Source organism: Macaca fascicularis, chromosome 3 (genome assembly GCF_037993035.2).
Source record: "Macaca fascicularis isolate 582-1 chromosome 3, T2T-MFA8v1.1".
NCBI classification, from domain to species: domain Eukaryota; kingdom Metazoa; phylum Chordata; class Mammalia; order Primates; family Cercopithecidae; genus Macaca; species Macaca fascicularis.
Genome location: NC_088377.1, coordinates 122,759,137 through 122,784,942, shown reverse-complemented (window position 1 = coordinate 122,784,942; position 25,806 = coordinate 122,759,137). Strand labels below are relative to the sequence as shown.

The 25,806-nt window shown below is 35.4% G+C and overlaps 1 protein-coding gene and 1 long non-coding RNA gene across 17 annotated transcripts in view; both read left to right on the top strand.

Annotated features, from left to right (window-relative positions):
* The window catches only part of UMAD1 (UBAP1-MVB12-associated (UMA) domain containing 1), a 311,931-nt gene that overhangs the window by 49,067 nt on the left and 237,058 nt on the right, over positions 1-25,806 (top strand). The window lies entirely within an intron of this gene.
* Positions 12,479-14,965, top strand: LOC141409888 (uncharacterized). The gene is made up of 2 exons (XR_012432637.1): positions 12,479-12,571; positions 12,940-14,965. It is a non-coding gene; the product is annotated as an uncharacterized lncRNA (long non-coding RNA).

Below are 25,806 nucleotides of genomic sequence, written 5' to 3'. Positions count from 1 at the left end.
GATTCCCTTTGCCTTAGAAATTCCACTTTTAGTAATTTATCATCAAAACACAAGCAAATGCGATTTTTGTTTGTTTGTTTGTTTGTTTGAGATGGAGCCTTGCTGTGTCGCCAGGCTGGAGTGCAGTGGCGTGATCTTGGCTCACTGCAACATCTGCCTCCTGGGTTGAAGTGATTCTCCTGCCTCAGCCTCCCGAGTAGTTGGGACTACAGGCCTGCACCACCATGCCCAGCTAATTTTTGTATTTTTAATAGAGACAGCGTTCACCATGTTGGCCAGGATGGTCTCGATCTCTTGACCTCATGATCTGCCTGCCTTGGCCTCTCACAGTGCTGGGATTACAGGCGTTATCCACCATGCCCGGCTAAAATATGGTTTTTAAAAACGGTGTATTTCATGTGAACCTTTTAGTAATATATATTTTATGTGCCCAAAATAGCTCTAGGAGGAAAAACATTTACCTAAGGACCATATGATTATGGGTAATTTAATCTTTTTTCTTCCTGTTGATTACTTATATCTACTTCATTATTCTGTAATGAACAGGTATTACTTGTATAACTCCAAAGTCCAAAGGAACCCCAAACTTATATGTCCCTGAATTCTTGAATCTCTCAGGAAAGCTGTAGTTCTTCTAAAAGCAGAAGTGCATTTTACTATTACTATGAAATTGCACTGTGCTTCTTATTTCCAGTATACAATTCACCAAATATTTACTATGTAAATATGAATAATTAAATATCTATCTATCTATCTATCTATCTATCTATCTATCTATCTATCTATCTATATTATTTCGGAAGATTTAAGGCTAAAGTATAATATAGGAAAATCTCATCTTAAACTTTTTGTTCATTCTGCAATAGCTTAGTAATTTATAGACTTTCCAAGGGGAAAAAATGTTTTGGGGGAAGAAGTTAACCAACCTTTTATTTGGGTTTCTCTCTCATGTTTTCCTGGATGTTGACAGTTCTTTTATTCCCAAAAGAGCTTCATGAAACTAGAACTTCCAGTGTATCAGGAGGTATCCTTTAAACATTAAGGTCTATTTTAGGGTGAAGTTCTACTATATTTTTTAAATTGTTTATTTAAACTCTATAACTTTTAGTGGATTGCACAAATTTATGCCTCGTTTGTTTTGTAATGACTTTATTACAGTTTTAATGATTTAGCAATATTATATGAACATGAAGTTTTATATCCTTCTTTAAATGTTTTGCAAGATGTTTATGTGATATTTTAAGTTTAAACTTTTAAACTCTAATCACATTAACACTGGTTACCATGAGTGTATGTAATAATGTTTCCTCTATAGTGGGTTTTTATATTGATAATAAAGTTAATATTTCATATTATCTTAAAATGGCAATTATTAAAAAAGAAGAGCTTTCTCTCTGAGGACTGAGATCTCTTTTTTGTTGCCATTATTGTCAGTTGTTCTGGAATACTAACACTTTGTTAATGGAAGGCAACTGAGTTTTTTTTCAACTGAGTCATTAGACACTTGAACAAGAGCAAAACTTTAGATGTTTCTCCATACCTATAGAGGGGCACTATGATGAAGTAGTTGGAAGTTTGTCTGTGTGAGTCATATTTGGGCATTCTAAAGAAGGAATGAAGCATGTTTTCTTTTTCTCCTAATGACTAGTGATAATTGAGCCTCTTTTCTTGTGCTTATTGGTAATTTTTTTATTTTTAATTTTTACGAGTACATGGTAGGTATATATATGGGTTATGCGAGATATTTTGATACAGGCGTACGCATATAATAATCACATCAGGGTAAATGGGATATCCATCACCTCAAGCATTTATCATTTTTTTTTGTGATACAAACATTCCAATTGTACTTCCTCAGTTATTCTAGAATGTATAACAAATTATTGCTGACTGTAGTCACCCTGTTGTGCTATAAAATACCAGATCTTACTTATTATATCGAATGTTTTTTTTTGTACCCATTAACCATTCCCATTCCCGACCACACCCCCACCACTGTCCTTCCCAGACTCTGGTAACCATCATTCTACTCTCTATCTCTATGAGTTCAATTATTTTAATTTTTAGTTCCCACAAATGAGTGAGAACATGTGAAGTTTGTCTCTCTGTGCCTGGCTTATTTCACTTAATATCTTTTTTCCATCTATGTTGTTGTAAGTGACAGGATCTCATTCTTTTTTATGGCTGAATAGTACTCCATTGTGCATATGTACCACGTTTTCTTCATCCATTCATCTTTGATAGATACTTTGGTTGATTCCAAATCTTAGCTGTTGTGAATAGTGCTGCAATAAACACGTGAGTACAGCTGTATCTTTGTTATCCTGATTTCCTTCCTTTTGGGAATATACCTAGCAGTGGGATTGTTGGATCATATGGTAGTTCTATTTTTAGTTTTTTGAGGAACCTCTGTACTGTTCTCCATAGTGGTTGTACTAATTTACATTCCCACCAATAGTGTTTGAGAGTTCCCCTTTCACCATATCCTTGCCAGTGTTTGTCATTGCCTTTCTTTTGGATAAAAGCCATTTTAACTGGGGTGAAATGATATCTTGTTGTAATTATGATTTGCTTTCTCTGATGATCAGTAATGTTGAGCACCTTTTCATATACCTGTTTGCCATTTGTACGTCTTCTTTTGAGAAGCATGTTGTTTCCAAGTAGAGAAAATCACTGTTGCTGCCAACCAGGTAGCCGTGCAATAATTTGTTTACTTGCTGTCAACATTTTCCCCACCACAGTTTATCTCATACAGAATTCTCAAGCCCAGCCAACTTTAAGATTTCATTTTTTAACACAGAATAATTATGTTATATTGGATAAGAAAGGCCGTAGAGAGATAAAAATCTCCTAACCTTGTCTTTCTGTCTTTTCTAGACATAATACATTGATTTTTTTACTCTGATTCTGTCCATTTAATTTTTGTTACATGTTTCTCAACCATGGTCTTTCCTTGTTACTTTCAGGCATAGAACTTCCTAAATGTTTAGTCTCAGAGCAAGAACACTCACGCTTTTCATGTTCTTTGGCACTAGCAGCTGTAACACATTGAATTTCTGGCAGTGGAATTTCTACTCACAGGATATGACCCCTCACACCATGGCCCTGAATGAAAAAAAAGCGTTGCTTCTGAGCATATACACCTCAGCAAGGATCCTCAACAACTTGTGTTCTCTGTAGACCTAGCATCTTTAATATCTATGTATGTTGGGAATTATCTGTCAATGTGTCACCTTTAGGTTCTTTATTTTTCTACATCTGTCTTCTCTGGTCATAAATGCTGATTATAACTTAAGCAGCAGTACGCGCACTACATCTTATGCACTCATGATTGGATTTACTAGGGCAGGGGTGTGAATCAGTGAGATGGATCATTGACCTTTGTCTATAGGAGGCTCTTTTAAACCCTACTGTGTATATCTCTGTTTTTTTTTTTTTTCCCGATAAACTGTTACCAGTATGATTTTTTTTTGAGACAGGGTCTCTGTTGCCCAGGCTGGATTACAGTGGTGTGATCACAGCTCACTGCAGCCTCTACCTCCTGGGTTCAAGCGATCCTCCCATTGCAGCATCCTCCCATTCCTGAGTAGATGGGACTACAGGCATACACCACCATGCCCAGCTAATTTTTGTATTTTTTGTAGAGATGGGGTTTTGCCATGTTGCCCAGGCTACCAGTGTAATTTGTTTTCTCCTTGAACTCATACAAGACCCACTCTTTTAGCCAAAGTTGGTAAGAATTATTAGGCAGATTAAATTTAAAAAAAAAAACAAAACAAAACAAATGTAGTCTGATGGTGAAGTATCATGATAAAGACAATTTGTAAAAACTGTGAAATCATATTAGATCTATCTTAGTATAAAGTTCTAATTTTCTATAAAAAAAAACTTCTTAGAAGTCCTGAGCTCAGCCACTGGAACTGGCCACAAGACCTGATTTGGGAATAGGTAACCTGTTGTATGAATTTAGTTAGTAAAATTGTAGAAATTCAGACGTCATTTGATCACAGGGAAGTGTATTTCTCCCCAGCTATGAACCAGTGTCAACCGTCTGAAATTTATTGATCTGAAGGCTTATCCTCATTTGTTGCCAGTAGCTCTCCCTCATACAGAACAAATGACTCACATGCGCAAGCTAAGTACAGCACTCGGTAAAGATTTTCTGCCTCTAGAACTGCTCAGAGTCAGCTCTGAATAGTGGGCACTGATTCTTGCCAACTGGTTTACCCTTATTAACTCTATGTGTAGGGCCCTGTCAGACCACACAAAGATGTAGATATTCTTTCTTTTTCTTTCTTTCTTCTTCTTCTTTTTCTTTTTCTTTCAAAAGACTGCCCTTTCAGACATTCCATCTGAAATCTGTTAAGAATAACGTAAGACTAGTCACAGATTTATTGATTTTTCCTGGGCATTTGACTATGTGAAGTGGAACCAGCTATGACCTAAGCTTAGCGAGCTCCGTAAACACCCTCTCTTTGCTCCAAGGTCTATATAACTTCTGTCTTAGTACACATTCCAAGCAGTCAGTAGGAATGGTCTTGTGATAGATCAGATGATTTTCAGTCAGGATAAATCAAGTTGTTTTGCTTTTCTTTTTATTTAAAAAAATTATTTTTTCACCCTTTAAAATCTTGATGATCATATTCCGCTTCTCGATGGAATGTGTACCTGACCTTTTGATACACTTTGCAATAGTGCTGATTGTTTGGCTTTCTGAGCAGGTTCTTTATTATCTAGGAATAATATCTTCTGCTATCTAATTATTTTCCCAAAGAACCGTTTAGTGTTTATTGCTCTCATATCAGAATCCTCTATTCTGCCAGACAAGTTGCAGCGTTTAATTTGTTTTTTTTCTAAAACACCTATGAAACAGATAAATTACCCATTTTATTTCGTTTGCTGTAAGTTATTTTCTTAAAACAGGTATCTTATGGGTTACCTATTGGAAACTTTAAAAAATGGCTAATGTAAAATTCATTTTGAAATATTATTGTGGCTTCTTTTTGTGGCAGTCCTGCTCAAAATTTTCTACCCAACTATCTCAGGAAGGAAGAAGCATGAATATTTATCTGCTAAAGCCCTTGGGGTGGGCACCTAACTTCAAAGACATTTCTAATTTTTTAAGCTGGTATTATCAAATTCATGTGACATTAGCACCCAGTGTATAATAAAGCTGTGGTTATTTTAACATAAAATGCTTTAAATTATGTAGCATCAAGTAGTAAACTAGAGGATATGAGATTTACTGTATTTTTTCTTTGTCATTATGCCTCTTTTCACATGGTGCATGTACTCTTGGGTATCCGTCTTCCAACTTGAGAAGTATAAATCAGTTTTTCAGTTGCTTAAATGACTCTCTGTTTGATTCCAGAAGTGTTTTCAGAGGAAAATTTTGATATTCCCTCAGCTCACCTTCAAGAGGGCTGTGAAATAAAAACTTTGGGGAGTTGCCTGGATTGGATTCCTTAGCAAGCTGACCTGCTACCCATTTGATTGTTAGAATGTGCATTTCTTTTAATTAGAAATAGAGAATTTCTGCACTTCAGGTTCTAGCTAGACAATATGTTATCTGAATCAAATACTTACTAAATGCCCATGAGTTAGACACCATGCTGACAGACACTAAGAATAAACAGCTAGTTCTATATCTGATGTGATACTATTATTTTGAATTGCTATATGCTTCATTAGTGTTTTTGGATGACATTTAGTAAGATATAGACAGGGCAGATTTATTTCTGTGAGAAGATTGCAAAATATAACAGTTCCCATTCTTGAAGTAATGAGAGAAAAATTTTTTAGTGCTTTTTAAAATAAGGCTTATATGATGGTGTATTTCCTGCTACATCTCTGCCGTCAATTTCAACCAAACTGGTAGAAGTTTTGATTGAGAAGTAGCTGTAAGTTGACTTTCAGTGTTTTTACAGCTTAGCCTTTTCCTTAGAAGTCACTTCTAGAACCAGATTCACCTGATTTAACAAAATGTGTTTGAGGTTGAATCATTACAGGTTTTATTCTGTCTGAATATTTTTTCTTTTCTTTTTTTTGGTAGCATTTCATATAACTAGAGCTCCTGTTTAGGCAGTTGATTCCACAGTTTTGACTCTCAGGAAAGTAGCCCAGTTGTAATGTGGGTGCTACAGCCTCAGCTTCTTAAGTTTGATTTGGAGCATGCTTTCAACCTTCTTTCTCCAGCTCTTAATAATTACCTGCTCCACTTCTTTAATGACTATTTAGTTGTAAGGTAAATAGGAATCTTATCTTAAGATGAATTCATCTCAAAGTGATTTGGAACCGAAAAGCAGACCCTGACATTTCTGGCTGTGGATTTGGTTTCCCCCAACTCACTCTCTTGTCTCTTTTTTTTCTTGTGAGACAGTCTCACCCTGTTTGCCCAGGTCTGATAACAGCTCACTGAAGTCTTGACTTCCCTGGGCTCAGTGATTCTCCCACTTTAGCCCACCAAGTATCTGGGACTACAAGGGTACACCATCATGCCCAGTTAATTTTTGTATAGTTTTTTTTTTTTTTTTTTTTGGCGGGGGGGGAGTAGATACCAGGTTTGCCATGTTGCCCGGGCTGATCTTTGCCCGCCTCGGCTGTCCAGAGTGCTGGGATTATAGGCATGAGCCACCGTGCCTGGCTGGGTTCCCCTAACTCTCAAGGGGTGCTGAGTTCACTGATTATGGGAATGCCAGAATAGAATTCTGAGAATGGATTTGTGTTTTTCCTTCTTATCAGACTGATTTTAATAATATAACAGATTTAGTTTTTAGTTTTCTTTGATTCTTTGTCCAACTGATTTAAAACTTAAATATATTTATGCTTTAATCACTCATAAACTTGGACCTCAAGTTAAAAATTTAATATCCTTAGTTCTTTAGAATTTTGTAAGCATTTTTGAATGAGAAGTACAGTTTTGTTTAGTTTTTCCTTAAAATAGGAAAATCATTAAGTTGTTTAAAAATAGTGGCACCAGACTGAACTAAACAGGAGCACCGGAAAGTTCCGCTTTAGAAACTGCTGGAGAAGTGAATCCCTAGAGTGGTCCCTGGATGTGATGGTCCAGTCTGTAAGGTCATCTTGGAAATAGATTTAGTTCTAAGTTTAGGACCAGAAAAGACTACTTCCTTCCTCCAGGCTTTTCACATTTATCGCTAAAGCTGTATTGAGTGAGGGCAGATATATTTTTCAATTCCACAACTGCTGGTGCACCACAACTTGCAAGGATCTGTAATCTTAGTGCTCATATAATGCCTTACAAATATTAACTTTTCAGTAAATATTTGTTGGGGGAGAATGAGTAGATGAATTTGCATTGTAAGAACTCTAAACTGAGCTCTGGGTTATAAATAATACTATTTATATAAGTGGAAATAAGTTTTTTATTTATTCATAGATTATAACCAGAAAACTACACTTAAAAATAAGTTCCTGAAGTGAAAGTAAAAATTAATATTTTCTTCTCATGAAGTAAGTGTGGTGATATTTTACCCATTTACAAGTTATTCAAATATTTAGAGATGCTCACTCCAGTAAATAACTACATCCGTGGAGGGTGTCTTAGTCAGTCTGGGCTCCTTTAACAAAGTATCATAGATTGGTGGCTTGTAAACAACAGAAACGTATTCTCAGAGTTCTGGAGGCTGGGAAGTCCAAGATCAAGGCGTTGGCAAATAGGCAGTCTGGTGAGGGCCTTCTTTCTGTTCATAAATGGTGAAAGAAAGCCATGCTTTCTCCCGGCTCCCCACATGTTGTTTTATTTTATTCCATTCATGTGTACGTCACCCTCAATACCAAATTACCTCCCAAAGGTCTCCTAATACCATCACTATGAGGGGTAGGATTTCAATTCATGAATTTTGAGGGAACACAAATATTCAGTGTAGAGAAAACACCTGAAGTCCAAAAATTTATATTAAGAAAAAATCAGGCTGGGTGCAGTGGCTCATGCCTGTAATCCCAGTTTGTGGGAGGCCAATGTGGGAAGATTGCTTGAGGCCATGAGTTCTCAACCATCCTGGGAACACACTGAGACCCCATCTCTACAAAAAAAACAAAAAACAAAACAAAACAAAACGAAGGGCCAGGCATGGTGGCTCACGCCTGTAATCCTAGTACTTTGGGAAGCCTAGGCGGGCAGATCACCTGAGGTCAGAAGTTTAAGACCAGCCTGGCCAACATGGTGAAACCTGTCTCTACTACAAATACAAAATTAGCCAGGCATGGTGGTGGGTACCTGTAATCCCAGCTATTTGGGTGGCTGAGGCAGTAGAATCACTTGAGCCCAGGAAGTGGAGGTTGCAGTGAGCTGAGATCACGCCACTGCACTCTGGCCTGGGTGACAAGAGCGAGACTCCATCTTAAAAAAAAAAAAAAAAAAGCCAGGCATGGTGGTGCATACCTGTAGTCCCACCTACATGGAAGACTGAGGCAAGAGAATTGCTTGAGCCCAGGAGTTCAAGGCTACAGTGAGCTATGATCATGGCACTACACTCCAGCATGGGCAACAGAGGGAGACCTTGCCTCTTAAGAAAAAGAAAAAGTCATACAAGTATAATTCACACTTGGATCTCTATAGCCATTTGGTTAATATTCCAGTTGTGTATTAGACATTTAGTAAACATGTTCTGTATTCTTGTAGAGAAAAATGTGTGAGGAGGAATGGAATCTATGATACCTGTTTAAGGATTGAACCTTATGATTTCCTCTCTAACTGTGGGGCTTAGAGCCCTAAAACCGTATGTAAAGATAAGTTTGTGGCTGAGAAACTTAAAATTTTAAGGGGAAACTAGGCTGGGGGACCTTAAATTGAATGTATGTGATAGTTTTTGCCTTTGCTAAAAGAAAACAATCTATGTGACATTTTACATATCTTAATTAGTAATACTGGAAACTGTCCTGCTCAACTTCATTTACCATCCATTTTTTGCTAGAGACTCTCAGTGCTCACTCTTAAATGCTTGTAAATCTGTGCTGCTTTGTGAAGATGAGAGATGTATGAAGTAGTATTTTTCTGAACCTTCCCCTCTATTTAAACATTCCGTGTCTGTGCTTTTCGGATTCAGAGTTGACCTTATGGGTCTTGCCTATAAAGTCCTATATTTCATAGTGAAATATGATTAGAAGGCTGATTAGGATGATTAAGAGAATGACAGGGTATTTACCTATGTTTGCCTCCTATCTGTTTATCAGTTCCCCTTCACTCTATTCAGGTTTCTGCAGCTATGGGTCCTCCCATCACTATTTCATGACAAGACCTTTACCCACATCTCTGACTGTCTTGCCCTCTGAGGATGCCTGGGTGTATTTGCTTTCTTCCATCTCCCTTTATCTTTCTTAATAATTCACTGCAACCATTTCTGCCATCAGCTGTACTTCCCTTTTCTGTTTCTGACCTCTTTTCTCTTCTTATGAATTTTCCAAATAAGAGTAGCTCATGATTTGTAAAAAGTAGAACTGAAATTCATATTGAAATTCAGACAGAGAAGGTATACAGAAATATATTCACATATAGTTGGATTTAATGTAAGGGATGTCAAGGTAGGGAAGTGATTACTATATAGATGTTTTCTATTATATTTGTGATTGAAAAGTAAATTTTATATGATAGTCATAGCTTGTCTTAAAAAGTTTGGTATGTGATAATATCAGTACAGTAAAAGGCTATTTCACATTTTAAAACTAAATCTTTATTAAATAATTATTTCACAAGTTAGTAATGTAATTATTGATATTCTTCTTCAGGGATTAGAGTTCCTATGCTTCCTAAACGGACTTTTAAGGAAAGATAAGACTATATTCAGTGCAGTTTTAATGTTACATATTATATCTTATTTTTTAAATTGATATTTTATGAAGGAGTCTATGGAATATAATAGGAAAATTCTGGTTTGGTAGGCAGGAAACCTGGCTTTCAAGTAATAGCTTTTATATAAAATTCAGGCATTCTTTTTCTCTAATACTTGAAGTAGCTATTTTCATTTTCATTTCATTTTCTGTATTTTTCCTGATACTTTAAAACATTTTTTTCTTTTCAAATGAACAGCCCTCAAAGATGAAAATAAAGAGCAAAAGTTTCTTAATGTCTTAAATACTTTTGTATGTATTAAGTGACTTTCTTTAAATTGAATCTTACTTTTCTAGTGACATCTGTTAGGATTTCTGAAATGTGTTCCTGTGAGTAAAATTTGACAAGCCGCCCTACCTGACTGTCAGTGGCCTGGTTATTTATTTAGTTATTTATTTTGGTTTGCCTTTTGTAAAAAATGCTTAGAGACAAGTCAACTAGTTTTTTTGTTGATGTCTCCAATCCTGTTGTCGTGTAAACTTATAATGTGTTTCTTGAAGCCATGTGAGCAGCCTTAGCATAATTTCAGGAGAATGCCATCAGCTAGTCTTCTAGTTAGTACTACACTGAATTTACTGCCTGCTTTTTAGAATTTCCTTGCCAAACCTTCGCAGAATGACTCGTCATATAATTGAATACAGCTGTAGTTTATTTTATTTGCCAAAAATAATTACTAGTGCCCACTAAAATGGTGATTAAAATCCACTTGATGTTTGTACTTTTTTTGCTAAGATTTTGAAAATGTGCTTAAAATGAGGCTTCTATAATAAAACTAATGTAGTTTCCTGAATTATGAAGTTCATGTTCTCATTTAAGGTTGCAGTTTAAACTGATCTTTTATCAAAATTTAGACTAAAGAAGAGATTTTCCGTCTAATTTATTTACCTATAGAATTTTAAACTTTTTAGTATGAAGTACCATTTTGCGAGTGCTCTAATTTTTATTTGTTAAATAAAAAGAAAACTAAATTTTATTCATTGTGTGGATATAGCAAGTACACATAATTTTATAAACATCTTTTTGTAACCTATATTGAATCCCAGAGGTCCTGACTCAGGTTTCAAAAAAGCTCAAAATACAGGCACTTACAGCACAGGTGCTAACAACAATTTGTCCTAATCAGTTCAGGGCCAAGGTTCAGTTCCTTCTTCTTTGGCCAATAGGATGTTTTAGTTATGAAATGTAGACATCTCAGCACTTTGGGAGGCCGAGACTGGCAGATCGTTTGAACCCAGGGGTTTGAGATCAGCCTGGGCAACATGGCAAAACCCCGTTTCTACAAATAATACGAAAATTAGCCAGGTAATGTGGTGGTGTGCCCCTGTAGTCCCAGCTATTTGGGAGGCTGACGTGGGAGGACTACTTGAGCCTGGGAGGTTGAGGTTACAGTGAGCCATGACTGTGTCACTGCAGTGAAGCCGGGGCGACAGATAACCTGTTTCTTAACAAAGAAAAGAAAGAAGGAAGGAAGGGAAGGAGGGAAGGAAAGAAAAGAAAAGAAATAAACATAGACATACCTTAGAGCAACAGTTCTCAAGGAGATACTTTCATGAGATCCCAGACATCTTCCTTTTCCAACTATCTGAGTGTGAGGCTGCGTTTTCTTTAATGCATTTCAACTAAACACATCACAATAGCCTGAATGCAGAAGAGAAAGGCCAACTGTTTTCTGTTGAGCTAGAAAGTAAGGATATTTGTAAAAATATAAAGCTACTCTTTTTACTACCTTTTTTTTTTATTTGGAAAATATAGTCATTTTCATAGAAACATTTATGTAAATATGTAAAACATTTAAAATAAATTAATAAATATATTTAACATTTCTTTTGAAGTTTTGATTTCTAATATGAAAAATATTAACAGATATAACTGACATAAGAGCCCTTTGGGTCCTCAGTAGTTTTTGAGAGCATAAAGAGGTCTTGGAGATCATAGAGTTTAACAATTGCTGCCTTAAAGAATTGCTTCTGGGCCAGGCGCAGTAGCTCATGCCTGTAATCCCAGCACTTTGGGAGGCCAAGCTGGGCGGATCACAAAGTCAGGAGTTCAAGACCAGCCTGGATAATATGGTGAAACCCTTTCTCTACTAAAAATACAAAAAAAAAAAAAAAATTAGCTGGGCGTGGTGGTGCACGTCTGTAGTGCCAGCTACTCAGGAGGCTGAGGCAGGAGAATCACTTGAACCCAGGGGGCGGAGGTTGCAGTGAGCTGAGATCACACCACTGTACTCCAGCCTGGGTGACACAGCGAGACTCCATCTCAAAAAAAAAAAAAAAAAAAGAATTGCTTCTGTACTTAAATGCCCTTCACTTACAGATTGTCTTTAATCACAAAAGGGTCATCAATTGAAAAAAAATGATGTGTTTTATTTGGGTAAAGTAAAAGAGGCCTAGAAGATGGGCAGATTCTAAACAGTGTTCATCATCTGAATGAAAGAAGATTCTGGATAAACTCAGCATGCAGTTACAGATACTGAAGAGGAAGGGCGCTGACTGCGAACCATGGTGCTTCTTGGCATTTGTAACACAGGACTACTGACATCATTCTTTCTGACATTGTTATTATTCTGAATTGAAGGGAGCTCCTGTTCTCACTTGTTGTAAACCAGTCTTTGTTTTTGAACTTTTTATGCAATGATGAGAAGAGATCTCAACTTAGAAATCTTGTTGAGCTGCGTGAAATAGGAAGTGGCATATAAACTTACAAGATGATTATAATGAAGTACGTATAGTTGATGCACTGTGATATAGTTTTGTCATTAAGATATTGTTTTGGAAAAATATCTGACTTATAAAATAGAATCTTAAAAATGTTTAATCATAATAATCACCTACATTATTAGGGTGCTTTTGAGTTTAAAAAGTCATTTTATATGTTCTAAAGAATGTAAGCACAATAAAATAACTATGTAGTTTTAAGTTAATATAATTGGTTTGGGTCACTGCTCTCTGTACAGCCTGTACCCAGTGTTTATATTCAGTGTGTTATTATAAAATGCTTAATACATATTGTATGTAATCATCTAGCTCTTAAGTACTATGCTTATCTAATCCATTATTTTGATAATCGTATTTCTATTTCTATTACAGGGATGATGAATTAGAGTTCAAGATGAAATAGTTGAACTTATTTATAAACAGAGAACTGAATGTTTTTAGGATTTTTAGGGCAGTGAAACTACTCTTATGATACTATATTGGTAGGTACATGTCATTATAAATTTGTCCAAACTCAAAGAATATAAAATTAAAAAAGTGAACCCTAATGTAAAATATGGACTTTGGGTAATAATGATGTGTCAGTGTATGTTCATCAATTGTAATAAACATTCCTTCCTAGTGGGGAGGTTGTTAATGGGGGAGGGTGTGCGTGTGTAGGGGCAGGAGTTGTATGGGAATTCTCTGTACCTTCTGTTCAATTTTGCTGTGAACCTAAAACTGCTCTAAAAAATAACCTCTGCTTTAAAAAGGTATGTGTACTCTGTAATCTTTTATTAGAAATCTTTGTTGCTACTTTTACATGGAAAAATACAGGATGAAGTCATTATTCCCTAGAATAAATTATGGAAGTTATCATTCAAAGTTATAATGGAGTCAGGATGCTACGAAGAAAGTAGATTATCTCAATAGTGTTGTGTGTGTTGACTGATTTGGGGAAGAGAGTAATTAGTGAAAATATATGAAGTCCATGTTGAGTCAGAGCAAAATGGATAATCACCTTTTGAGAAGAAAAAAATCATCAAAAAGAGTCTAAAAAATTATCTCGGTACAGATTTTAGGAAAATCTAGAAGAGGTGGAAGTAATGAGGCTGCTCATGTTATCACCTTAGTCTGGGTTTGCTGGTTAGAGTATGTATGTTTGGAAGAGAGAGGGATAAGTTCAGGAAATACCGACAGAGCATGGGAACTATACTAGGTTCAGCGATTCCAAAACCAAAAATGAAAATTATATAACAATGCTAAAAATATATGTAGTATTTCCAGAGTTTCCAAAGCCTCATTTAAATTGTGCCTGAAAATGTTAGACATCATTTTTTAAAATTGGAAAAAATGAGGAATACAAAACTTAAGTAACCCATCCAAAGGCACATACTAGTTGGTAATAAGGAAGATAACTAACATTAACTCATTTACATAAGAACTCTAAGAACTTAGTACTATTATTTCTAACTCACAGATGGGAAAACTAAGCGTCAATGAGGTTGACTAACTTGCCTAAGAGTGCGTGGTTAATAAGTGACAGCTGGGATTTTAAACTAGATTGAGTCTGTGCTCTTAATCAGTATGTTCTACATCCTATCTGTTGTTTTTGTTATTTTTTGGATAGACCATCTTGACTTACTTAGATTTAAAATAAAATCCATTGCAGCACAAACATTTGCAGGGGTGGCTAAGATCCTAACAGAGGCCCAGGAAGATGACAGCAAACCTTTCCTAATGCCAGGCTTATATTCTTGTCTCATTCTTATCTTTGAAGTCAAAACATTTTTAGTCCCTAGAAACAGTAACATGACTGTGTTAGGACACTAATTAATTAGCATTGAGGAGTTGTTTTCTGATTATAAATACATAACTATTGTACTCCCATTCCCTGGTTGGTAGGATTGCTGTTTGTGCACATTATTTGAGGAGATGGAATAAACAGGCAAAATCAGTTTTTACAACCCTGTGTGAATACTGGTCTGTACAACAAAGATTATATTCACTATGTTTGTAAACTCCTTGTCTGCCTATAATATTAATATGGAATGAATGTTATCACCAAGTTATTGTAACTCAGAAGACTTCAGAAAATATCCTCTAGGTATCAAATTAAATTTGTAATTATAGTACTTTTTGCTTGCCTTGAATGACTTTCCTTGGAAGCCAGAAGCCTTGTGTTCTGTTGCTAGCACCATCATCAATGTTACCTTGGGTAAATCATTGAAACATGTTGAACGTATGTTCCATTTGGCAGTGGGAATGCCATATGCTCTCAAATTGCTTCAGTGTGATTTTGTAAAAGTGAAATTGATTTTTAAAATGTGAATATATAAAGTGATTCCATTACTTGTTAAGTAGCTTCATAAAGCTAACAAATAATAAAAGAATAAATGATGTTTTGGAATTTAAAAAAGACCTCTTTCGTTTTCTGTCATCCAAAATCTCGCTTAATTTTGCCTTAAAGCTATTCTGAATGTTAATATATAATGCTTTTTAAAAATCGGCCAAGGTATCTTTGGGCATGTATAGTCCTTCTCTGTTCAGAAATGTCATTAACTTGAAATATAAAGATGCTTTCTAAGGAAATTGGTTTGCCTAGCCAGATCTTTTAATGTAGTTATTTTGCTATGTGAGCTGTAAAACCCAAACATTGAGGCTGCTTTCCACAATGCCTTGTTGCCCAGACAGTGATGTCATGTTTTAAGCATGTTTAGTTTGCAAAGGTCCTGCTTTTGATCCTTTAGTTGTCACTTTTTTAATGCAGCTCCTCCTGAATCACAAAGGTACTGAAAGTAATTTGCTTCATTAAGGTCTGTTGCTGACACTGTTGTATTTCATTCGTCATTCTTCTCTTAGCCTCCTTCATTAAGACCTTATTCAAATTTGGATCATGGTTCTACTGCGACATCCATGCCATTATCATCTAAATAGCAATTACATATTCAAAAACAACAGCTTCTCCTTAACTGTCTGTAACTTAACATTTTACGTAGATTCAAGTGGGAATTAAGAATAAAATGAATCTTTTCTTTGTGATTTACAACCCTCCCTTTCACCCTTGGTTTACTAGTTAATGTTGAATAAGCTACTTGTAGATGAAGGAAGACAAAATTATTGATTGCCCAGCTTTAGTTTTGTAGAGAGATATATATATTATAAATTGTTTCTGTATTAAACAGTTACCCAAGTGTCAGTGACCCTTCCTCAATCACCCGTATATTTATTAGACAGCATTTACCATTTTGAATATAAGGGGATCAGGTTTAACATTCTATTAAGAAATTAATAGGATCTTTTACAAAAGCAGCAGTGCTTTATAACTTGAAACATTGAAAGGAAGCCTATAAAAATAAGTCAACATATTTGTACTTTGTAAGACAGACCTCAAAAATGGAAGCAAATTCCATTAAAGTAGTAATATACTTTTCCTACTACTTTGTTTTGGCCATCTTAAAATTATATTTTATAATTAATTAGTAAATAAGCTGATTTGACTGAAATGAGCAACTGTGTTTACTAGAGACCTAGCTTTTCAACAGATAGAATATTAGGACATTTTTTGCCCATTAATATGTGGTTTAAAGGGAAGTTATAACAATACACCAAATACATATGTGTATATACAAATATAAACAGTTGTATGTTTTTAAGAAGTTTTTAACCAGCAAGGGGGGTGTGTGTGTGTGTGACAGAGAGAGACAGAGAGAGAGAGAGAAGGGGAGAGTGAAGGGGAGAGGAAGGGAGAAAGTGTGGGAGGAAAAGAGCAGAGGAGGAGAAGACAGAAGAGGAAAAGAGTCCTAACTTAAAAATACCAACTAGCTACTTAATAACATCTTTCATTGTCTTGCATAATAATTTCTTACATATTTTGCAAATTTCTGCATGGTTAAGGACTTTTGTAATGTTTAAATAATTGTATTAGTTTGAAATTAACTGTCTTTGTTTTTCTATCTGTATGCTGAGATTTATCTCAATTATATGTGTGAATAATATTATGCATGGAGTTACTTTTAATATGGATTTAAGTGAGATTCTAGACTATATTCTTTGTAAATATGAACATTAGAAACTTGTTCAATTGTGGGTCCTCATTAATTCAAGTCAGGAAGGCTCACCCTTTGTCCTCACACCATCTCTTAAGAAGGTAAGTCCTGTGGATAAGCTGGAGAGGTCAGATGTTGGTGTTCATTTAAAGCATTGCCAGCCGAGGAGGGCAGAATGCTGTAAAACAAAGCAGAAGGAACTGTGTGGAGAGAAGGTGAATGACTGGGGGCCTTGAAGTTGAAAGAAAAGTCAGGCGCTGAGCCTGCAAGGGCAAAACGAGGTTTGTGGGATAAGAATGGTTTGTCAGAAGTCATCTGTTTGCTCAGAAGTCATCTTTCCCGAACTAGGGTCTGTTTGATATGTTCCTGTATTACAATTTATAATACTGTTTTTCTACCTGCTGGGGGTAAGATCTTTAAAGTGACATCTTACCAGGTATTATTCTTAGCTCTTGCTTATGCAAATCTCAATTAGAAAAATAACCTTTTACAGTTTTTTTTTTTAAAATAATGAGAAGGTATTCAGAGTGACAATGTGGTGAACACCTGTGTACCTACCAATTGGTTTAAGAAATAGAATTTATTGTTAACCTTGAAGTTCTCTAGTCTCCCCCTTAATCCTACCTCAGAGGTAAATTCCACTCTTTAAATTCTGTGTTTTTTCATTCTCTTTTTAGATAGTGTTAACATATTTTTTATATATCTAGTTTTGTATGTTTTACAACCGTATATAAATGGAGTCATGCACAATGTATGTACAATACATTCTTCAGCAATTTGCCTCTCTCACTCAGTATCATGTATCTGGTCTCATCTATATTGCTCCATGTATCTTCAATTCTTTCATTTTTGTTTGACATTCCATTGATGAATATACCACAATTTATATATTTGTTCTGATGATGAACATTTGGGGTTTTGTTTTGTTTTCCTAAAAACGGTGCTGTTATTGAACATTAGTAGGCAGAAAAAAAAAACAAAAAAATACACCTTGATCTGTGTCTTACACTTTATGCAAAAATTGCCCAAAATGAAAGGACTAGTCCCTAGAATAAGTACTCGCAAAACTCAACAGTAAAAAAAACAAAAAAGAAAAAAACATAAAACCAAATTAGAAAATGGGCAAAAGACATGAAGAGGCATTTCACTGAAGAGGATATACGTATGGCAAATAAGCACGTGAATAAGTGTCATTAGCCACAATGCAAATTAAAATAATGAGGGGGTCTCTACAAACCTGTATCAGAGTAGCTAAAATAAATAGTAATAGCACCAAATGCTGGTAAGGATGAAGAGAATCTGGATCACTTATTGATGATAGGAATGTAAAATGGTACAATTACTCTGGAAAATACTTTGGCAGTTTCTGAAAAGCTGAATATGCAGTTACTGTACGACTCAGCAATTGCACTTTGGGCATTTATCCTACAGAAATTGAAGACGTATGTGTGCATAAAAACTGAGTGTTTATAGCAGTTTTATTCACAATAGCCCCAAACTTGATACACACTAAATATCCTTCAACACGTGAATGGTTAAATCAGCTATGGTGTATCTATATCATGGAATAATACTCAGCAAGAAGTAACAAACTATTGATATATACAACAACCTGGATGAATCTCCAGAGAATTATGCTGAGTGAAAAAAGCCAACCCCTAAAGGTAACGTACTGTATGACTTCATTTATGTAACATTCTTGAAATGACAAAAGTAGACGCGAAAAATAGAGAAATTAGTGGTTGCCAGTGGTTAAGGATGGGGTGAAAGAGGGAAGTGCGTGTGGCTATAGAAGGATAACACTGGGGATTCTGGTGGTTATGGAGATATTCTTTATCTGGTGTGTGTTAATGTCAATATCCTGGTTGTGGTATTGAACTATAGTTTTGCAAGATGTTGCCACTGTGGTAAACTGGGTAGAAGCTACATGGGATATTTCCATATAATTTCTCCAACCTGCATGTGAATTTAGAGTTATGTCAAAAAGTTCAAATAAAAGACAAAATGATGCTGTTACAAACATCCTTGTACATGTCTCCTGGTGCACGTATGTGAGCTTTCCTCTAGATTTTATTTCCAGGAGGAATTACAGGCTATGCACATGTTAACTTTAGCAAATAATGGCAAATTTTTTTCCCAAGTGGTATATGAAAATTCTACTTATACTGTATCCTTTTTAACATGTAATATTGTGAGATTTAAATTTTTATCAGTCTGTTGATTATAAAATGGTATCTTGTGTTTTTAATTTACATTTTCTTGTTTATAATGGAATTGGACATTTTTATTTATGTTTAATAGTCATATGTGGTTTTTTCCTTGGTAAAATCACTATCTCTTTTCTCTATTGTGTTGTCTATCATTTAAAAAACTGATTCTAAGGGGATCTAGTTATGAATTTTGCTGCATTTTACAGTAATCTAGTTGACTTATGTTTCTCTTTTTAATTATATTTGTTAATGAAGAGATTTTGATGTGACAGTTTTAAAATCTATAAAACTTTTCCTTATCTTTTATATTTCAGTCTGATTTTAAAAGTTCCTTCTTGAAGATCAGAAAGTTATCTTCCTATAGCATCTTCTTAAAGCTCTATGGTTAACTTTGGTTATAGTGTGGTATAGTGATCTGATTTTAATTTTTTTTTTGTAGGGATAACCTGTTTTCTTAGGACTATTTTGGATTAATTCATCTTCTTTTCTTCATGCATCTTCCAAGCTCACTCTTACATATATAGTATCTTCGGTTCTCCTACCTTATCAGGCTATTTTTCTCTCTCTGAGCCAATGTCATAAAGCTCATTATATTACTATCCTTTAAAACCATCTCAACCTTCCTTTGTTCTCTGCTTTTCTATATAATGAAGCATCAGTTCATCTTATGCCAAATAAATAAAAAATGAATAATAAATGGATAATCACTCAAACCCACCCACTCTGATGTGATTTTTGTTGAAATTTTATTGAACATATAGATTAATTAAGGGGAGAATTGCTGTATTTACAATATTTAGTCTTCTTCAGAAATATATTTCTGTCCATTTACTTAGGTTTCCTTAATAAGTTTTTGTAAAATTGCTATACATTTTTCATAAAAATCACATTTCTCCTTTTGTCAGATTTATTCTTAGAGTGCTTTTTTGTTTAATTATTATACTAAATATTTTTAAAATTGTATTTTCTGTTTGTTGCCAGAATAGAAACAGGTAGTTGATATTTGTAGCAACTATCTTGATAAAGTATTTACTTCTCATAATTCATCTTTAGATTCTTTTGAATTTTCTAAGTAGATAATTATAACCTCTGTGAATAGTGAGTTTTGATCCATTCAAATTCTTATGGCTTTCATTTTATCTTTTGGTCTTATTGCATGGTCTAGGACCTCTAGTATGTTGAAGAGAAATGTCAAAGAAAACATCTTTTTCCCACTTTTGATTGTAAAAGGAATGCTTATAACGTTTGCAGTTGTTAACTACTAAATACAGTACATATTGTTTTTTGGGTTACTCCTGGTTGGCTAAAGGCTTATTGAAAAAACATAATAGGCATTGAGTGTCATTAGAATTAGTATAAGATTTGATTTTAATAGAATTCACCTGTAAAAATTATCTGGGCCTGGTGTTTCTTTAGTGGGTAGCTTTTATGTACTGAATGAATTTGTTGATAATTGTAGACTAGCCTATTTTGTCAATTTGGTAAGATATTTTTCTAGGTGATTGCTCATTTAAAAAATATTCTAGGGCCAGGCACGGTGGCTCACGCCTGTAATCCCAGCACGCTGGGAGGCTGAGGCAGGCAGATCACGAGGTCAGGAGATTGAGATTGGCCTGGCTAACATGGTGAAACCCCGTTTCTACTAAAAATACAAAAATAATTAGCCGGGCGTGGTGGCATGCACCTGTAGTCCGAGCTACTCAGGAGGCTGAGGCAGGAGAATCGCTTGAACCCAGGAGGTGGAGGTTGCAGTGAGCCGAGATCACACCACTGCACTCCAGCCTGGGTGACAGAGTGGGAACTCTGTCTCCAAAAAAAAAAAAAAAAAAAAATCTAAATTTATAGATACAGGTTTTTTTTTTTTTTAAATGATATCTTCTTACCATTTTTTAATCTCTGGAATTTTCATTATGTTCTGCTCCTCCCCCCATGGCAATATTGTTTATTTATTGCTTTACTATTTATTTTCTTAGGGTTTTCAAAAGACCGGTTTTAGGATGCATTGTTCCTCTGTTGCATTTTATTTTCTGTTTCATCATTTCTTGCTCTTACCTTAATTATTTCCTTTTTCATTTTCTTTGAAGTTTATTTTATTAGTTTCATTTTGACTTTTTAAGTTGGTTGCTTGTCCTTGGATCATCATGTTTAAGCTTTTAAAAATTCTAACATTAGGAATGTCCTGTATTTCCCTTCAAATGCTATTTAGCAGCTTCCAAATTTTAATTTGTATTATTTCCATTCATTTGTCATTTTACACATTTTTCTCTTTTTAAAAACTTAAAAAAATTTTTTTCAGAGACAGGATCTCACTCTGTCACCCAGGCTGGAGTGCAGTGGTGTGACCACAGACAGCTAGTCTCAAGTGATCTTCCTGCCTTGGCCTCCTGAGTAGCTGGGATTACAGGCATGTGCCACCACACCTGCCCCACACGGTTTTCATTGTCAATACTACTTTGCTGAGTTATTCTTAAATGTTTTAAGATTTCAAAAAATTGAGTTTTTTTGTGTTATCTTTTTGGTGAAGATTTTTAATTTAATGCGCTGTGGTCAGAGAGGGTGGTACAAATGATAGAAATTCCTGAAATGTGTTGAGACTTGATTCATGGCCTTTTCTCAAAGAAAAGCATATCAATCTTAACTGACCTCCACTTATGTGACTTTGCATATTGACCAGCATTTCCAACTTTTCCATAAATCCTTGGATGTTGACAGCATCTAGTTTATTCTCTGACGAGCAGACTTTCTTTGGCTGCTCCAGCAGAGTGCTGTTGAAGTGTCAAGCTGTTTGCTGTTAAATGTATGTCCTTGTTTATTATAATTACATGATTTAATTAAAATATGAATTAAGAGGTAGTATTTAGCCGTGAATAAAGAGGGAGTACTTATATCTACGAAACTTTGTTAAATGCTTTGGAAATAATCTATACAGTTTAATTGCTAAAATAAAGAAGGAGCTGTCAATTTCGGTGTGGGTGAGTTGCCTTATGATCTAGGAATCAGTGGTAGATTGATTTATAAATATCTTTAAATTCTCATTTGCTTAAAAACAGTTGGAGATTGTGTACAATGTATTGTATGTTGCACTTACATAAGAAAGGCTTAGAACTCTATCGGATGTCCTTAACTGCAAATAAAGGCCTCAGCTGGAAACCTTCCTGTGGGAAGGTTAAAGCAAGTAACAGGTTGGAAGCTGGGAGAAAGTCAGGATTTAGGGTGTTGGGCACTTGTGTAGAGTAATTGTTTATTTCCTCGTGAACTGGTTATTCAAAAATTTTACTTTTTTTTGTTTTTAGTTGATAGCAACACTTGCAGACCTGTTATACCATGTAGCTGAACTAGTTCTTCAAAATAATAACCTACAGAAGCAGAACAGGGGCACTAGAATTAAAACAAACAAACAAACAACTCTACAGAGGAATTACAGTTGCCATAGGCAGCAATGAAACTAGAACTAACAAACTGCAGTCTTTTGTTGTAGGCAAATTCACAAATCTTAGAACTTAAAAAAATACATCTTTTTCTTTAGTGTTTTACGAGATGGACTCTGAATTATAGAATATCTCACCATTAATATGTACCTTCTGTGTACCTTCAGCATAGAAACAGTTAAAGAAAATAAACTTACCTGAAATGATTGTACTCCCTGTGCATTGTCTTCACATCCTTTTTCTGAGGACCTGAGACAAAGTGAACTACTACAAGTAGGATAAGAACTGAAATGTTTTCACCAGATTTATGAATGAAATTTCATCAGTGATCTTGGTGAAGAGTAGTAGCAGAACAGTTGACCTTAGACCTTATAGCTAGATGTTAGAATAGCTAACTTAATGAATTTTTTCCTAAATCTGAAACTCAAAGCTATTGACAACCAAAGCTAGTTCCCTGATAAGTAACTTAGGGAAGTGCACTCTTATTTCAATAATTAATGCTTCCATGAAATTATATAAACATTCATGCATTCAGACAATATCTGAATATTTCTGTGTGCTAGGTGCTATGCTGGGTGTTGGGTATGCAATGATGAGCAATACAAAGAAGAGCTCTGTTTTCATTCAAATGAGGATAGAGTTTTTCAATAGCAATTATTTTTTAAAATGAAAATAAAGATCCACAGATTTCCGGAAAAAAAATGACCTAAAAGTCATAGTTTTACCATTGAATGTAATATCCTTCCTCTAACCCATAAATCAGAGTATGTAAAGAGGAGATGCAAAAGATGTAAAGAAGAGTTTTGAGTTTTAATTTAGGAAAAGAAGTATAAGACAGTAGTAACAGTCATATAAGATAGAATAACATCAAACATTTAAAAAATAGTGTAGTGATAGCATAGAGCAAAATTTACATTTAACCATTTACTAAACTTTGGTGAAAACTATCACTTAAAAATATTGTTAATTACAAGAAGATAGTATAAAACATAGTTTGTTGCTGTTGTATATTTGTTTTTAAGTATCTCAAATTGAAGAATTTTTAAAATTAGAAATTAATATATGTCAGACATGGTTACAGTTAAAAAAATTTTTTGAAAATGAAATTATGGATGCAGAAAGCAAACAAACTGGGGCAGAAAAGGATGGATCTAAATATGAAGAGGAGGAGGAGATAAGAGCAATCCAGAGGCAAAAATTACTCATGCCATAGATGCCCTAGAAATAGTTCTATGTTGTATTAAGTAACAGCTTGAATCAGGATTCGATATTATTGCAACATGGGAAGGAACAATGCCAAGAAAAATTGTATTTATTCTTATAACTTCAAAGTGATACGGGAGCTAGAAAGAAATTATTTAGGCAGTTAGTGAGAGGGTAAGAGAGTCCTTGGCAAGGTTTCCTTTTTAATACAAAGCAGTCCCCAAATCATTTCTTTTCTAACAAAAGGGCAACCTGAAAAATCGAGCTGCAGACATAGATAAGCAAGCTGGAAGCTTGCACAGGTGAATGCTGGCAGCTCTGCCAATAGTAAAGGGCTACTTGGAAGCCAGGTATGTTCAACATGGAGGCTCCACCTTCCGTTTTCTTTGTCACTACGTGCACAGTAAAGAGGCAGGCAACATGGCGGTGGCCAGGTAGCGAACCCACCTGTCTAATAAAAGATTAGGGTGGAGGCCCGCGAGGAGGCTCACGCCTGTAATCCCAGCACTTTGGGAGGCCGAGGGGGGGCGGATCACAAGACCATCCTGGCTGACACGGTGAAACCCCGTCTCTACTAAAAATACAGAAAAATTAGCCGCGGGTGGTGGCGGGCGCCTGTAGTCCCAGCTACTCGGGAGGCTGAGGCGAATGGCGTGAACCTGGGAGGCAGAGCTGGCAGTGAGCCGAGATCGCGCCGCTGCACCCAGCCTGGGCGACAGAACGAGACTCCGTCTGAAAGAAAAAAAAAAAAAAGATTAGGGTGGGGTGGGCCAGGTTCTTCCCATGCTATGTAAATGGCACACCTGGTCTGACCAATTTCTCGTGTCCTATGTAAATCAGACACCGCCTCCTATAAAACCAACGTCTTCTTGCCGTGAACCCGGAAACCCGTTAGCGACCCTTTCCTCCGCACGAGGTAGCTTTCCTCTTTCTTTTTTCATTTTCTTTTTCTTTCTCTCTCTTTTTTTTTTTTTTTTTGGAGACGGAGTGTTGGTCTGTTGCCCAGGCAGGGGTGCAATGGCACGATCTTGGCTTACTGCTACCTTCGTATCCCAGGTTCAAGCGATTATCTCACCTCTGTCTCCCGAATGGCTGGGACTACAGGCATGCACCACCACTCCCAGCTAATTTTCGTATTTTTGGTAGAGACTGGGTTTCACCGTGTTGGCCTGGCTGGTATCGAACTCCTGACTCCTGACCCCAAGTGATCCGCCTGCCTCAGCCTCCCAAAGTGCTGGGATTACAGGTGTGAGCCACCTCACCCGGCCTCCTCTTTCTTTCACCTATTAAACCTCCACTCTTAAACTCACTCCTCGTGTGTCCTCATCCTTCAGTTTCTTTGGCGTGAGACGATAACCTCAGGTATTTACCTCAGACAACTCCGCTACTTCAGAAGTATTTACTTTATTAAATGAATGTGATTTATTTGTTTTCAAGTAAAATGTTTAAGGTATGCATTTTTTTTTATGATTTCCCACTTTAGCTGTTTTTTTATTAAATGAAGAAATGGTCTCAATCACATTGGCTAACATGGCCTCTACTTATTTAATTCATCTGTTTTCCCCACTTTGGGGCATCAACAGCATGGAGTATTTGGAAAACTACTTGTATTTGTAAAGAGTAAAATGCAGTTTAAATAACAAAGAAGTTAGTTTGTAATTGTATATAGTTCAGGAACTCTGCCCTGGATGAGAGCATGAGTTTGAAATTTTGTCCTCAAGATTTTGTTTTTATTTTACCATCACCTTTTATGCTTAAGTTTATGATTGGCCATAATTATCCAATTAACATATTCTATCATGTGAAAATCTGTTTAGGAAACTTTTCTATTAATTAAACTTGATGTTTAATTATGATATTAAGAGTTGCAAAGTACTATAGATTCTGTTTATCACAGTTGTGTAGCTTTTAGAGTTTAGGGAAATCTCGTTTTTAGAATTGACACAGTGATTTTTAATTTTAGCAGTGTGTTGAATAACCTATGGTATACCATTCACTTCTTAACTTCACATTTTTGTATAATAAATTATAAATTTTAGATCAGATAATAAAGTAAAACTGGTATTAATTTGGGAAGGAGAAATTGCAGAACTTGAGTGATTTTTCCAAATAATGTGTCAACTATAACTTGAATGTGTTATTTTTATCCCCAAGGGTATTTTGAAATATACCGATGTGAATTTCTTATAGTTTATTTTAACCATAAAACTATTTTGATATTTTTATAATGCCATCGATGATACTGTATGCATAGTGAGGGCATGGGTTGTCTGTTCTTACCACCATATTCCCAGCACTAGCGTGGAAGAAATGAATAAGAAACAACGGAGTAAAAAATGCATAATCTAAGTTTCACTATGTGTGTCTTCA